This window comes from Ahaetulla prasina, chromosome 18 (genome assembly GCF_028640845.1).
Source record: "Ahaetulla prasina isolate Xishuangbanna chromosome 18, ASM2864084v1, whole genome shotgun sequence".
Lineage (NCBI taxonomy): Eukaryota > Metazoa > Chordata > Lepidosauria > Squamata > Colubridae > Ahaetulla > Ahaetulla prasina.
Genome location: NC_080556.1, coordinates 4518226 through 4534114, shown reverse-complemented (window position 1 = coordinate 4534114; position 15889 = coordinate 4518226). Strand labels below are relative to the sequence as shown.

At 47.7% G+C, this 15889-nt stretch overlaps 1 protein-coding gene across 1 annotated transcript in view; it reads right to left on the bottom strand.

The window, feature by feature from the left end:
* Positions 1-10082: 10082 nt before the first annotated feature.
* The window catches only part of LOC131186979 (uncharacterized), a 78291-nt gene continuing 72484 nt past the window's right edge, over positions 10083-15889 (bottom strand). The window contains exon 6 of the mRNA XM_058161009.1: positions 10083-10101. The gene's annotated coding sequence lies outside the window, so the exon portion shown is untranslated. The remainder of the gene's footprint in view (positions 10102-15889) is intronic.

Here is a 15889-nt window from a genome sequence, read left to right as displayed (position 1 = left end):
GCTGGTCCTCCCAGCCTCTCCATGCAGCTTGGTTGTTTTTAGTGGGGGGCACCAAGGAAGAGCAGTGAGAGTTACCCACCACCATGTTTTTTTCCCGCGGGCTCTTTGTGCTAAGGAGTAGCCAGGCTAAAGGCCTCCCTGGATTTCAAGGCAGCTTTGGGCTAGATAATCCTATCAGGGTGTGTCTGTATTTGTCTTTGTGAGCTGCACAAAGGGTGGGGCCAAAGCAGAGGTGGGTGGGGCCAGAGCCCAAATGGGGAGGCACTCCATTCCCACCAAATTCCCTTCACTGGTTCATGCGATGACTTTGAGTCTCCGATTTGGTTTTCCTGCAACTTTGCTTACTTTGTGATTCATACATTTTGGGTGAGTTTATGGCGTCAATGTGTGCTGTAAACCCAGGAAACGGATTAATTCAGGATAAGCGTCAGAGCGCACACAGTGTGACTAGGTGAGACAACCCAGGAGCAAATACAGTAAACAGAGATTTGTAATAATAAATAGTGGTTTATCTCTACAAGACTATATACATACACATACTAGGCAAAGGTCACACAATCAGCAATTTACAGCAAGGAAGCACACACGGGGAGAGAGAGATATGCCCTCACAGGGCCTCTCTTATAATACAGCCTCTTAAAGTGGTAACAGTCAAATAACTCTTCTGACTCATTCCTCATCACTACCCCCACTTCCATAATAAGGAAACTTTTGGCCACCCACGCAGGAACAAAAGATTCTCTGGGTAATTTTATTTTCTGCGAAAGCAATGCCCTTTTGATTTGAGGGAGAGAAAAAAAGGCCATGATTTCAGAAACGGGAGATTGTATCGTTCTGGGCTCAGGCTATGCATCTGGTTAACAGCAGGCACAAAATATATATATATATCTAGCTTCCTCCTTGCCCCCAAGAACAGCGTAGCAGGGGGTGGTATTCACTTACTTTTCCTACCGGTTCGCAAATGTGAGAGAGCGCGCACCACTTCCGTGCATGGCCACGGCCTTCCGTGCATGTGCTTTGCTTGCACACGCGCCTTCCGCGCATGCGCACGGCCTCAAAAAAACATGCCTAAATAGGACAGCATAGAGCTGGGGCGGGTGGGCAGGCCCACTCACCATTTTCGCTACCAGTTCACTCGAACCGGTCTGAACTGTCTGAATACCACCTCTGCAACATAGTGGGAAGAGTCAGCCCCCCCTCCTTTTTCCCCCGATGTAGGCTTCAATCCAAAGTTTGATCCCGATTAGCAAGAGTTGCCTTGCCCTCAGGCCCTCCGTCGGCCGCAGCAGCTTCCGTGTTTCGCTGTGTGGTGCACTGGGGCCACATCCGGCTCCAAACCCAACTGGTTTTTGTGGCTTCCAGCTGATTTGATGCAGCGGCTCATGAATGCAGTGAGGACTGGTACGGCGGCAGCGAGGCAGGGACATGACATGCCACCTCTCCGTTACCAGAGCCGTAAGGTGTAGCTGAAATGCGCCCAATTTTTTTTCGAATCGCTGAGCCAGCTGCATTTTTGCTTGGCAGTCCAGCTGTGCCCTCCCTGATGTCTCGTGGCTATCCTTAAAATGGGAACAATGGAGTGCAATGTTTCTGAAACCCGAAATTGTTGGGCAAACAGATGTGTCCTGTAACGCAACGATTGTGAGTGGTGTTTCTGGCTACTCTTCTTCCTGTCCTGTGTACCTCTTCCAGCTGCTGTTGTGTATCAGTATTGTGGGGACACCAAAGACGATGCCCGATGCTCCTACGCTGTCTAGCTAGATATTAAAGATTCTTTTAAAATATGTATGTCCATCGTCTCGGTCTTTGTTCTCCCTTGTGGGAAATGGGTCTTCTGAACAGCTTAACACTACAGGAGTGAATGTGCCACACCTGGCAAGTGTTTTTGTGATTGGCTACTGTCAATCTTTATCATTGCCTCCAGTTTCAGCATTACATTTACCGTATTTCTTGGAGTATAAAATGCACCTTAGTTTTTGGGGAGTAAAATAAGAAAAAAGCGGATTGGCAGGTGGATCAGCCTCCCGGAATACCCCCAATCAGCTGTTCCCAGAGGTGAATTTTAGCAACAGGTTCCTTGGATGTGAGCTCTGTGCCTTGTTGAACTCAACTGCGGTCGTAAGTCGAGGTTCGCTTGTGTATCATCTTTCCATCTCAACCCCAAATCCTGCTCATTTGAGAACAAGGGAAAGAAAGAAAGTCCCCGTCTTTCGCTCAGATCTAAGCTCTGCTTTTTTTGATTAAAAAAATGCAGAGAAACGACGATCCCGGTTTTAAGGCACACGAGCGGAGATTTAATTCGCTCATTTTATTTCCTGGAGAGGAGTTTTTAATACTGTTGGTGGGGACAAATGGATGTGCCAAACAACAGCTATTAACCTTCCGTCTGGGAGCCAACTCTTTCAGGGGTGAAATTAAAACAGCTTTCATTTATTTCCTTGATCGGATATGATCTGGGCTAAATGTCTTGTTCATGATCCGGCCTTTCAAAGATGTCTTGTTTTTTGTGGGTTTTTTTTTAACCCTTTCAGCTGCTCTAAGCTCCTGATGCTCTCTAACATCAGGTCTATGGAGATTCTCAGTCATCCAGGTCAGAAAAATTATTTGCATTTTTTATATTGCCCTAAATCAGGGGTCCTCAAACTACGGCTCCTGGGCCGGATACGTGCAATGAACGTTTGTGTTGCTGCCGAGAGTCTCCCCACTTTGGGGTCTTTTTGTGCGGGTCACAACGGGGCAGAAATTCCGACCTGGGGTCTGCTTTGACCTCAGTGAAGGCTGGAGGGAAGGGCCGCTGGTGGCGAAGAGCCGGGAGGGCCTCGTTCCAGTGGGGCTGCATCATGGCCTGGAACTGGCTGAACATCTCAGCCCGCTGAGCTTCCAGGCGCCGGTACCTGGCCTTGTACTCCCGCAGGTCTTCCCTCTGCTTGGCAAGCCTATGCTCCTAGTCCTCAGTGAGGTGCTTCTGCTGAGCCTCCTTCTCGGTCAGATCCAATTTGAACTGACTTGTTTTGCCAACTCTTTCTCCTGGTGGCTGCTTAGCTCCAACAACTGCTTCCTGTTGGGGCCCTAAGGAGCCCGGGTGGAGGCGAGGAGTGGCTTCCAAGGGGGGCTTGTGAGGAGACGTTGGCAAGGTGCCCCTCGATGTGAATGCCATTGAGTTGGCCACGCCCAACCAGTTACATGACCATCTAGCCATCCTTACCCAGCGGGTCATTAGGCAGATCATATTAGTGGTCCCGGGGGATTTAAAATTATGTATTTAGTGGTCCCTGAGGTCCGAAAGGTTGGTGATGCCTGATCCAGGTCACGGTTCTCCCAAAGGTGTTTTTTTTTTCAAGAGACAACTGGATTTTCTGGTTTTTCTTTGAAGACGTCTGGGGGGGTCTGACAAGCAACTTCAGCTCCAACTGGGTAGCGGGGAATGGAAAGTAGAATGGAAGGATTAGCAGCAAAGATGATTAGGGGACTGAAGGCTAAAATATATGAAGAGCGATTTAATTTGATGAAAAGAAGGACCAGGGGAGACATGATAGCAGTCTTCCAATATCTCAGGGGCTGCCCCAAAGAAGAGGGAGTCAAGCTATTCTCCGAAGCACCTGAAGGTAGGACAAGAAGCAACGGATGGAAACTAATCAAGGAGAGAAGCAACTTAGAACTAGGGAGAAATTTCCTGAAAGTGAGACCAATGAACCCGTGGAACAACTTGCCTCCAGAAGTTATGAATGCTCCAACACTGGAAGTTTTTATAAGAAGAGGTTGGATAACGATTTGTCTGAAGTGGTGAAGGGTTTCCTGCCTAAGCTGGGGGTTGGACTAGAAGATCTCCAAGGTCCCTTCCAACTCTATTCTTTGCTGGATTTATCGTCTTTGCAGACAGCTGGTCATTTACATTCTTTTTAGAGTCCTTGAGGTCACTTGGGGGTATAGTATATTGGGGTCCTCAGAATCACCTGAGAGGTGCGAATGAATGTGGAGCCTTCCTGGAACTGCTGAAAGGACCGTGTTGTAGACAGGAGATAGGTGATGATGTCATATCCCTCCCCTTCTGTCGAGAGAGAATGGTTCAGTTTTGACCTAGCTGGCTTCTTTGACCTGTCTTTCGTATCTTTCTGATATCAGCCATGCATTAAGAAACCTTTCTCAAAATCCTAAATTTCCAGACTTTCTGTTCCTTAACAGCCCAGGAGAATCAATTCCTTAATTAACTTCTTGGCGGTGTTTCGAAAGGCCTCACAGTATCGCAGGGGATGCGGTGGCTTAGTGGGTAAGACGCTGAGCCTGTCGATCGAAAGGTTGGCAGTTCAGCGGTTCAAATCCCTAGCGCCGCGTAACGGGGTGAGCTCCCGTGACTTGTCCCAGCTTCTGCCAACCTAGCAGTTCGAAAGCAGGTAAAAAAATGCAAGTAGAAAAATAGGAGCCACCTTTGGTGGGAAGGGAACAGCGTTCCGTGCGCCTTTGGCATTGAGTCATGCCGGCCACATGACCACGGAGACGTCTTCAGACAGCGCTGGTTCTTCGGCTTTGAAACGGAGATGAGCATTGCCCCCTAGAATCGGGAACGACTAGCACATATATGCGAGGGGAACCTTTACCTTTACTTTACAGTATCGCAATAAAAAAATATAATACCACAATAAGTTAACAGCAAGCGAATTCCTCTTCGGAAAATCAGACCCACGGAATCTGATGCAGGTTATATCAAATATTAATAGGGCTGAATTCTGCATCCTTACTTTCCCTACCAAAGATCTCTTTATTTTTTATTTTTATTAGGGCTGGGAAAGATGCCAAGGTGAAAACTTGGGCGGCGAAGCTGAAACACAGCTTGTTAAACAAAACCACAGCAGCAAAATTCACTTTTTCAATGCCAGGCCTCGGGTTTTAATGCTACAGCAGGAGGAGGGCACCATGGGAAACTTAGTTAAGCCAAAAAGAAGATTCATGGTAGTTTAGCAGGATCTGTGTAATTACAGGCAATCCTCGATTTACGACACCAATTAAGCCCAACACTTCCTCCGCTAAGCAAGACAGTTATTCAGCTATAAAATAGTGTCCCGTTTTATGACTTTTCTTGCCAAGGTTCTTAAGTGATTCGTTGCAGTTATTAAGTTAGTAACACCGGCTGTTACGAGAATCTGCCTTCCCCATTGAGTTTGCTTGTTACAGGGTCGCAAAAGGGGATTGGATGATGAGTGGCTATGGTGGGTGTGGCCTAGTTGGCCTCCTGCACCATGACGGGCGGGGGGGAGTTTTTGCCCTCCCTGGGCTCTGGAGGCTTTCCTCCAGCCTCTGGGACGGCGAAAACGACCTCCCCAGGCTCTGGAGGCCCTCTGGAGGCTGGAAATGGGCCTGAACTTCCTGAACTTCCATTTTTCGCCCTCCCTGAGCCTCTGTGTGCGCCCTGCATCCAAAACGGGCCACGTGAGGACTCCTGGGAGGGGCACGGTTGGGTGGGCAGGGCCAGCCAGGAGTGGGATTTGGGGGGGGGGTGTCTCTGAACTGCACAGAATCTTAGCTAGAGGTTCTCCCGAACCCCTGCGAACCCGCAGCAGCCCAGCTCTGGTTGAGAACTACATGTATTCACTATAAAGGCTCTAAAATTAGAGGGAATGACGGTATGACTTGAGAATAAGGGAATGTTTGCTTCTCCAGATCTAAGGGAAAAATAAAATAAAATAAATGGAAGTACCTGGGCAGAATTCTGCTTCGTGAGGACGAGTGTCCAAGCGAACAATAGGGAATGCAAATCGACTTTCTCCTCTTAATTTGGGTTAATGGGGGAAATTATATTTCCATGGTAACAGTATCCTCTCGGTACCACTATGTGCCATGAAAGTAGCAAGGCCCTCCGAATAGCAAGCACAACTGGACAAAATAAGGTTTGCGACAGGGTGGTGTTGGATCGGGTGGTGTTTATGCAGCTGCAATTTCCGGTCCATTTTTATGAATCCAACGCAAGCTCTCAAGGCCACTATTGCTTAACAGGGAAGTTAATACGTTGTGGAGAGACCTGGAAGGTGTTAATGGATTCAGGCAGTCAAGCCTAGCCTGGGTGAACCGAAGAGCGTGACATTAAAGTCTATCAGGGGAGACATGAATAGAATTGAATAGAATAGAATTTTTTATTGGCCAAGTGTGATTGGACACACAAGGAATTTGTCTTTGGTGCATATGTTCTCAGTGTAATAAAAGAAAAGATACCTTCATCAAGAATCATAAGGTACAACACTTAATGATAGTCACAGGGTAAAAATAAGCAATCAGGAAATAATATCAATATAAATCGTAAGGATACAAGCAACAAAGTTACAGTCATGCAGTCATAAGTGGGAGGAGATGTTGTGTCTTGCCCGCTCTCACAGCAGCCGGGGCCTTCTTATCTGCTCCCGAACACGGAGGAATGTATGCCTCCCGGCCCCAGTCCTGGCTCCATGCCCAGACAAGCTGCAGCGGAGGGGGCACCTCCCGGCCCCAGCCCTGGCTCCATGCCCAAGCAGGCTGCAGAGGAGGGAGCACCCCCCGGCCCCAGCCCTGGCTCCATGCCCAGGCAAACGGAGCAGCTAGACCCCTCCCCCTCCTCCACAGCATGTGAGCCTGAGGAAAGTTTATTTCCAACAGCTGCTGATTGGAGTGACCCTCGCATCAGAAGACTGGATAGGCGGAGGCAACAGAAGGAAGGGAGGGGCAGGCCTTAATGAGTGCTGAGTCATGGAGCCACACCCCATGGCCTATATAAAGGATCTGCTTTCTGGCAGTCTCTGAGTCAGGCAAAGTCAAACTTATCTTGCTGAAGTCACTTTCTGGTCTCCTGCCTGCTCTGAGGACTTTGCTAGGACTTTGGGGCAGAGCTGCAGAGGCAAGCCTGATTCGGATTTCCCTGACCCGGCCGTCAGCGGAGGAGTGGGACACGACAGGAGATGGGTGATGGGAACGATGAGAAGATTAATAGTAGTGCAGATTTAGTAAATAGTTTGACAGTGTTGAGGGAATTATTTGTTTAGCAGAGTGATGGCGTCTAGTTGTTCTGGTGTGCAGTGCTCTATAGCATCATTTTGAGGGTAGGAGTTGAAACAGTTTATGTCCAGGACAAGAGGGGTCTGTAAATAGTTTCACAGCCCTCTTTTTGACTCGTGCAGTATACAGGTCCTCAATGGAAGGAAGGAAGGTTGGTAGTAATTGTTTTTTTCTGCAGTTCTAATGATCCTCTGAAGTCTGTGTTTTTCTTGTTGGGTTGCAGAACCAAACCAGACAATTATGGAGGTGCAGATGACAGACTCAATCATTCCTCTGTAGAAACTGAATCAGCAGCTCCTTGGGCAGTTTGAGCTTCCTGAGTTGGCGCAGAAAAAACATTCTTTCTTGCGCTTTTTTGATAGCAAAATGATGATAGCAGCGTTCCAATATTTGAGGGGCTGCCACAGAGAACTGGAAGATCAAGCTATTTTCCAAGTCACCTGAAGGCCAGACAAGGCATAATGGATGGAAACTGATCAAGGAGTGAGATTCAATCTAGAAATGAGGATAAATTTTCCGACAGCGAGAACCGTCAACCCACGGAACAGAGGTTGCCTCTGGAAGTTGTGGGAGCTTCATCCCTGGAGGCTTTTAAGAAGAGACCGGACTTCCATCTGTCAGAAATAGTGTAGGCAGGTCTCCTGCTTGAGTAGGAGGGGGGGTGGACTAGATGACCTACAAGGTCTCTTCCAACTCTTGTTAATCTGTAAAGTCCGGTACTTCCCGTTCCCATTGGAAGAGGCACCCGTTCTATTCTCCCAGCTGGGCCCAACAAAGGTCTGTTTCTAGTTTATATTAATTATGTTCACTAAGCCGGGAGTTGGGATGGATGTCCTCCGAGGAGCCTTCCCGTTCAAAGATTCTAAGATCAGCACCACATGCTGGCAGAGCGGGTGGAAAGGCCAAGGCGTTCTCTTTCATAGTGGTGCAGCTTTAATCAATATTCTGAGAGCGTCTGCCTGCCTGCCACGTAGCTGTCCAGTGTCCTTCAAAGAAATGGGCAGCTTTTTGTCTCCCGCCCCCCCTCCCCACCCGCTGCCTATATATATTTTTTCCTAACCAGCGTTTTATGGAATGGCGCAAACAGATGCTCCACGCGACCCAGGAAAAAAAAAAAACCTGGATGGATTTTATGACAGAATGAGGCTGGTGTTTATGTTGGCGCCGGAGAAGAACAAGGAGGAAGGAAAAAAGGAGGAAAAATACACAAGTTTAGCAAGCAAGGAGGAGGGAGGGAGGGAGGGAGGGGGGCTTAATTTAATTTAAATAGATTTGTTTCTTCTCCCCCCTCCCCAAGAGAAAAGCCAAAAAGTTGAAAGCTTCTAAGCGTTGTTGTTTTTGTGTGTGTGTGTGTGTATATGCGGTTGTGTTTGTGGATTCCCTTGATGGTCGCAAACAAGATTAAAAGAAACTTTGCTTTGCTGACCTACCTCAATTGAAGAACCTGATCTAATTCAACGCAAGAAAAACACTTGTTCTGTTCTCCCCAGTGCGTGCTCGCACACACACACACACACACTTATGCAAGGCACTTATTCTGGCACGGAAAAACATTCTAATGCAGAATCTCTTCCCTTTCTCTAAACGGCCTCTGCATCAGTTCTCTACTAAAATCCCTGTTTTATGTATATATATAAATATAATAGGGTTCATTTCATTTCATATTTGTTTTCTGAGGTTTTCGCGGGTGTTTGTATGTAGGTCTTTGGTTATTCGGGTTTTCTCCTGCGTAAAATTGGAAGTGTCTTGGCGACGTTTCGACGAAGTCTCATGCGTCATCTTCAGGCTTCAGCTTCGTGCTTCTGGGAGCAATGTGTGATTGCAGCTGTTTCTTCCTTTTTAACTGCTAGTGGGGGTTTGAACTGATTGGATGGGAGCTTGGCTGTGCTCTGATTGGATGGGGTTTTTTTTTGTGCTCTGATTGGATGGGGGTGTGTCCTGTTTGGGTGGGAGCTTGGTTGTGCTCAGATTAGTCTGAGTTGCAGGGGGATTTGAGCTGGTGAGCTGCACTGCTGCTGTTTGACAGAGATCGAGAGGGCGGCTTTGCTGGCTTGGGAGGAAAAAGGGGAGTCAGGTCAGGGCCTTTCAGGATAGGGGCAGCTTGTAGGCAGGGAGGACGGGGGGGAGGGCAGGATGACCAAGAGAGGCTAAGCAGTGAACATGAGAGACAGAACTCAGGCAATGAGCAGGGACCGCCTCCTCCTGATCCTCGAACATGGAGAGTAGAGAGAAGATGAGAACAGTGCAGACTGACCCGACTATTCAGGAGGACAGCGCCCTGCCACTCTTCACAAGGCATACCTGGGGACTGAAACTTAAGGAGACGCTGTGGGGAGGGGCAGTTTGTCGGGAACAAACACTGAATTCATGGAGTCTTGACGTTTGAACTTTCCAGAGGCTGCTTGAGGTACGTGCGTTTGCGTTTCATCACTTTGCTCTGGGACGTGCCAAAAATTTGGAGCAAGAAAGGGGCGGTTTGAACTGCCAGCTGCCTGTGTTACCTCTGTGCCATGCTCAGGGTCATCATAACATCGTATGACAGTTTACATGCTTTTCAACCTTGGGAACTTTTAAGACGTGTGGACTTCAACTCCCAGAATTCCACAGACAGCAGGCTGGCTGGGGAATCCTAGGAGTTGAAGTTCCCACGTCTTAAAGTTCCCGGAGCTTGAGAATTGCTGGTTTTAGAGAGCGCTACCTAAAACAGAAGAAATCTCAACTCAAGAGATACTTTCCCAAACTACATTCGGGTGGCATTATGACTCATGATTCCTATTCGGCGGAGATTATCCCATGCGAAATCAAAGAGCCGTAGAAAAAAATAAGTTTCAGGTGAAAAAAAAAAAAAAAAAGAGCTGATCTGAAGTCATTTCATCTTAAACCAAGCCTCTGACACGCACTGCAGAACTTAATTGAATTTGTATTTTTTTATTATTATTTTTAATGCAGACTTACCCGCCTGACACTTTGGGAACCAGAATGCAGCTATCCACCCAAAACCGTAATTGGGGAGGTTTTTCTGATGCAATCGGCAGCTGAAGCCAAAAAATGCATTTGTTCCGGATAAGCCGAAATGCCTGCAAACTGGGGGGGGGGGCAAAGAAAATACATCTGATCAATTGAGAGGCAGATTTTTTTTAAAAAAAAGTTTCCCAGAAACTTGTTTAACCACAACAATGTTGAAATCAACAAGGCAAGGAAAATGAAAAGGGTTTGGTTTTTTTTGGTTACAATTTCTTTGGAATGAAAAAAAATAAACCAGTAGCAACCTGGATATCTGCTTTCGTGAGAAGCAATAAACTACGATGCATTCACATAGACCTGTCTCTGATTGGTCTCTGGAGCAGAGCTTGATAGAAATGATGATGTTACCTAGTTTGGTTATGACTATAACTTGTTGCTGGCAATCCTTATGATTTATATTGATATATTGATCATCAATTGTGTTGTAAATGTTGTACCTTGATGAAGGTATCTTTTCTTTTATGTACACTGAGAGCGTATGCACCAAGACCAATTCCTTGTGTGTCCAATCACACTTGGCCAATAAAAAATTCTATTCTATTCTATTCTTTCTAAACATCTGCAAGAAAATCACCAAGGACCCCGCAATCCTCTTGTCCTCCTCCCCTTCTCCTCCTCCCCTACTTTTCCTCCTCCTTCCCGTCTCCTTCTCTTTCTCCTCCACTCCGCATATCTCATTATCTTCTGATGACATTACCTAGTTTGGTCATGAAACGTCTGCAAGGAAACCACCAAGCTCAGAGAGCACAAATATTCTCTTTTTGGCATTTCGTTTTCAATTGGGAGTCTAAATACACAGAAGAAAGAGTCTCCAATTCTCTCTCTCCCGCCCTTCCCTCTCCTCTCCCTCCCTTTCTCTCCTTCCTATTTCCCTCCCTCCTCCCTCTCTCCTATCCCTATCTTCCTTTCCTCTCTCCCTCCCTCTCTCCTCTCCCTCCCTCTCTTCTCCCTCCCTCTCCTCTCTTCCTCCCTCCCTCCCTCCCTTCCTCCCTCTCTCTCCTCTTCCTTCGTCCCTCTCTCCTCTCCGTCTCTCCTCCCTCCCTCTCCTCCTTCCTCTCCTCTCTCCCTCCCTTCCTCCCTCTCTCCTCCTCTCCTCTCCCTCCTCCTCCTCTCCCTCCTCTCTCTCTCCTCCCTCCCTTCCTTTCCTCTCTCCCTCCTCCTCCCTCCCTCCCTCCCTCCCTCCCTCTCTCTCCTCTCTCCTCCTCCTCCCTCCTCTCTCCTCTCCTCCCTCCCTCTCTCCTATCCCTCCCTTCCTTTCCTCTCTCCCTCCCTCTCCCTCCCTCTCTCCTCTCCCTCCGTCTCTCCTCCCTCCCTCTCCACTCCCACCCTCCCTTTCCTCTCTCTTCCTCCCTCTCCTCTCCCTTCCTCCCTCTCTCCCTCCCTCCCTCTCCTCTCCCTTCCTCCCTCTCTCCCTCCCTCTCTCTCTCTCCAGTTTATTTAGGTATCCCTTTTCTCACTAAACTTCATGATGCCACCAATGTACTTCGAAAGATGTCCCAGAGAACAAATTACCCACAGATTATTCACTCCCGTGTTAGAAACACAGCAGATAAGGAAGCTTAAAAGCAGTAGAGCTGTTTTGCTGTAAGGCACATTAGCCTTCCTTTTCTTTTTTCCCTCCCAAATGTCCCCCCAAATATTCACCGGGGGGAGGGGGAGAGGCATATTTATCAGGAGAATAACCTGAGTCAAATAGATTTAATCTAACCGATCAATGAAAATAACCGAATCTGGCTGGTGTTCTAACAACTCAGTTGGGATCCCCTCTGGGGAAAAAATGTGGAGAGCTGTACCAAAACCTCCTTGTACTCCTGATGTCGCCCTCGGAAGTTCCTTAGCTTCAAAATTAGGTCTAGATTATTATTTTTTTATTAAAGAAAAGACAAGACAAGAAGAAGTGGGAATCTAGGCTTCTAAAGGTTGGCTTATAAAACCGCCATTCTTATGAAATATTTCACGATGGCCTCGGGTTGCCTGCTGCCTGTGCTATGAAACATTTATCAGAGATAACTCGGGAAGCTGACCCTGCCATGGACGATAGGCTGGGAAATTATTTATGCCCGAGACAGAGCAAGTGAAAAATAGCGGGCACCCCGTGGAGCCTTGCTGATTTACATCAAGTTGGGGGAAGAAAAGAAAAAACCTCAAAAAGGTGTCTGGAAACTTGCCTCTGGAAACGCAAAGGGCGGCTCCGTTTAGCACAAGGTCAAAATGGGTTTGCAGGCAAGTTGCAACCCCAGTTTCCCCCCCCCTCAAAAAAAAAAAAGAGAGAGAGAGAAAGAAGGAAAGATGGTTTTAAGAAGGAGGGAGGCTGCCAGCGTCATTCCTTGGCTCGACAGATTTGCAGCGGAAGAGGCAAAGAACATTAAAAAAAAATGATTAAATGTGTATGCCTGCTTTATAGAAAGCAGAGATTGTGCGGGGCTCCATCGTCAGAGGTTTTTAAGGAAGAGACTGGACAGCCACTTATCCAGAAAGGTGTCGTCTTCCTGCTTGACTAGAGGGTTAGATTAGAACACGGGTCCCCAACCTTTCGGACCTCAGGGACCGCTAAATTCATAATTTTAAATCCCGTGGACCGCTAATATGATCTGCCTAATGACTGGCTGGGTGGGCGTGGCTAGGTGATCATGTGACTGGGTGGGCGTGGCCAACTCAATGTCACTCATGTGGAGGGGTGCCTCGCTGGCCTCTACTCACCCCTCCCCTCCCAGCCACTCCTCGCCTGCCCACCCCGGCTCCTTAGAGCCCCAACAGGAAGCAGTTGTTGGAGCTAAGCAGCCACCAGGAGGAAGAGTTGGCAAAACAGCTCAGTTCAAATTGGACCTGGCCGAGAAGGAGGCTCAGCAGAAGCACCTCACTGAGGACTAGGAGCATAGGCTTTCCAAGCAGAGGGAAGACCTGCGGGAGTGCAAGGCCAGGGACTGGCGCTTGGAGGCTCAGCGGGCTGAGATGGTCAGCCGGTTCCAGGCCATGATGCAGCCCCACTGGAACGAGGCTCTCCAGCTCTTCGCCACCAGCGGCACTTCCCTCCAGCCTTTACCCAAAGCCCCACACCAGGAGACCGAAGCAGACCCCAAGTCGGAATTTCTGCACCCTCCGACCCGCCCAAAAAGACCCCAAAGGGGGAGACTCTCTGAAGCAACACAACCATTCATTGCATGCATCCGGCCCATGGTCTGTACTTTGAGGACCCCTGATTTAGTGCAATATAAAAAAATGCAAATAATTTTCCTGTGGACCACCAAAAAGTTAGGCGTGATTTATCCTTTGTGTTGTTACGTTTTAAAAATCTCTAGTGGTTTTACAAATTAACCCGATTTCTTTTTCATTCTTAGAGACGGAGGCGTTTCAACCTGCACCCGTCTCTCCTCACCCACCCACCCACCCTCCCAAAAATACAAGGTTCAATGAAGTTATTTTGCGGTCAGACACTGGCAAGCCGGTGTGGATGCCTCGTTGACATGGATAATCGGTTTACAAAACAGACGGCCTTGAGACCGAGGGAGTTTTCGATTGCTGCAAAACAGCAGGCTGTTTGCAAACAAGAAAAATCGGCCAGCAAACGGAAAACGAACACCGCAAAGAATGAACCTCGCAGACAATCTGTTTTTCTGACTGTGTTACAAGGAACACATCACATTTCCATGCTGTTCCCCAGCAGTTATTACACTGAAAAATGAGGTTGGGGTGGGGAGGGTGCATTGACAGGCATTAATTTTGCTGCAGGTCCTTGGATTTTTCATGGATATTTCCTTAGCAGAAACATGGGGGGGGGTCTCCTATGTTAGACAGCCTATTTGCTAGCCAGGTTCAGAATTGGGGTGTTGTGGGGAATCTGGGGTGGCACAGTGGTTAGAATGCGAGATTGCAGGGTAACTCTGCCCACTGCCAGCAATTCAATCCTGACCGGCCAGTGGTGGGTTTCAAAATTTTTTTACTACCGGTTATGTGGGCGTGACTTGATGGGCGTGGCATGGCTTGGTGGGCGTGGCAGGGGAAGGAAACTGAAAAATCTCCATTCCCATCCTACTCCAGGGGAAGGTTACTGCAAAATCCCAATTTCCTCCCGATCAACTGGGACTCGGGAGGCAGAGAATAGATGGGGGAGGGGCCAGTCTGAATTTTTACTACCGGTTCTCTGAACTACTCAAAATGTCCATTACCGGTTCTCCAGAACTGGTCAGAACCTGTTGAAACCCATCTCTGTTGACCGGCTCAAGGTTGATTCAGCCTTCCATCCTTTCGAGGTCAGTAAAATGAGGACCTAGATTGTTGGGGGCAATAGGCTGACATTGTATACCGCTTACAGAGATAAGCATTTGGCCGTATTATTTTGGGATGTGTGGAGCAAGATGGGGCTTCTCTTGCCGTCTTACCTGATTTCCAGCTCTGTCTCCCTAACCCTAACTAGAGGAAACAGCGGGGACCGGCTGTGCATGCGTTTAAATATTTTTGGGGAGGTGAGAGGCTTGAGGTTCCTCAAAGTTCCAATTTATTAGAGACGTCATGTTGGCACATCTGGGAAAACCCGAATCTAAAAGCTTCCAGGTTTTCCACACCCAGTTGACAGTTCACAGCCCTGCCGCACACCCATAAGTTCATCACATTGTCCAATCAACTCTTCACACTCAACTGGATACAATATCAAGGCAGTCTCCATCAGACGCAGGCAAAAGTCCTTGAATACGGAATGTTATGACTAACTTTCTACCGCTCCAACAACAACCCCCTCCCAAATGCCCCAGCTAAAATATGTGGCAGTTAAGAAGCAAAAAAGAAAATTGTCTTCCAAAACTGACAGCCCAATTGGGCTTATTATCAGGGGATGTTTTATTTTCGGGGAAACACGGTACTTTTCACATTGACTATTGATGCAGATACCACTCTGCTGCAGCGGTAAAAACGTTAACCTGAGACCACATTTGCTGCCCGTTTTAGAGCCGTCCATCTGTGTAGCGGTTAACGAGATGTGATACCGCAGCGGTTTTTTTTAGCAATATATTTGAAAGTGGGAAGGCACAGTGGAGAGAAAGGAGAAAAAGAATCGAGAGTCCTGAGCACTTGTATTTATTCGAACCCGGTTGCCTCCAAGGGCAAACAGATTAAAACCCTTCTGATGTTGCTGGCTGACACACACACACACAAAATGCATCCCACACTCTTCCATTTGTTGTCAGGGAAATAGCGACCCTCATTAGAAAGCCGGAGAATGTGTGACAGGTTAATGGCCAAATGATTATTTCTGCATTGTTTACGAGAGGAGCCTGAAATGCTATTTTGCCAGTGCTTTTATTCAAGCACCTGCATATTTCTTCACTTATCAATCATCTTTTAAGGCTGCCATTTCGGGTGGATGGGATCTGTGCGTCTGACTTGAAATATGGATTAATTAACGCCAGCCGATGGCAGATTAGAAAAACGATAAATAGGGGGAAAAAACAAAACACAAAGCATTGAACACTTCAGTGGGAGTATTTTGGCTGAAGTGGATTTTGCAAATTGGCGGTGGGTGGGCCACAGCCCAAAACGGATGCATCGCTAGAATCTACAGTAGGGAAGGCATATTACAAGGTTTCACCCTACAGATAATCCTCGATTTATGACCACAACGGAGCCCAACGTTTCAGTTGCTAAGTGAGACAGCTGTTCCGTGAGCTTTTCCCAATGTTACAATCTTCCTTGTCATGGTTGTTAAGTGAATCTCGGCAGCTGTTAAGGTAGTCACAGTTAAGTTACCAGTACAGCGTACCATCCCCAATCTCTGCTACCAGTTCTCCCGATCCAGTCCCAACAGGTAGCTTTTCACCCTTGCTCCTATATGAATTAATCAACTTCCAGGAACTTT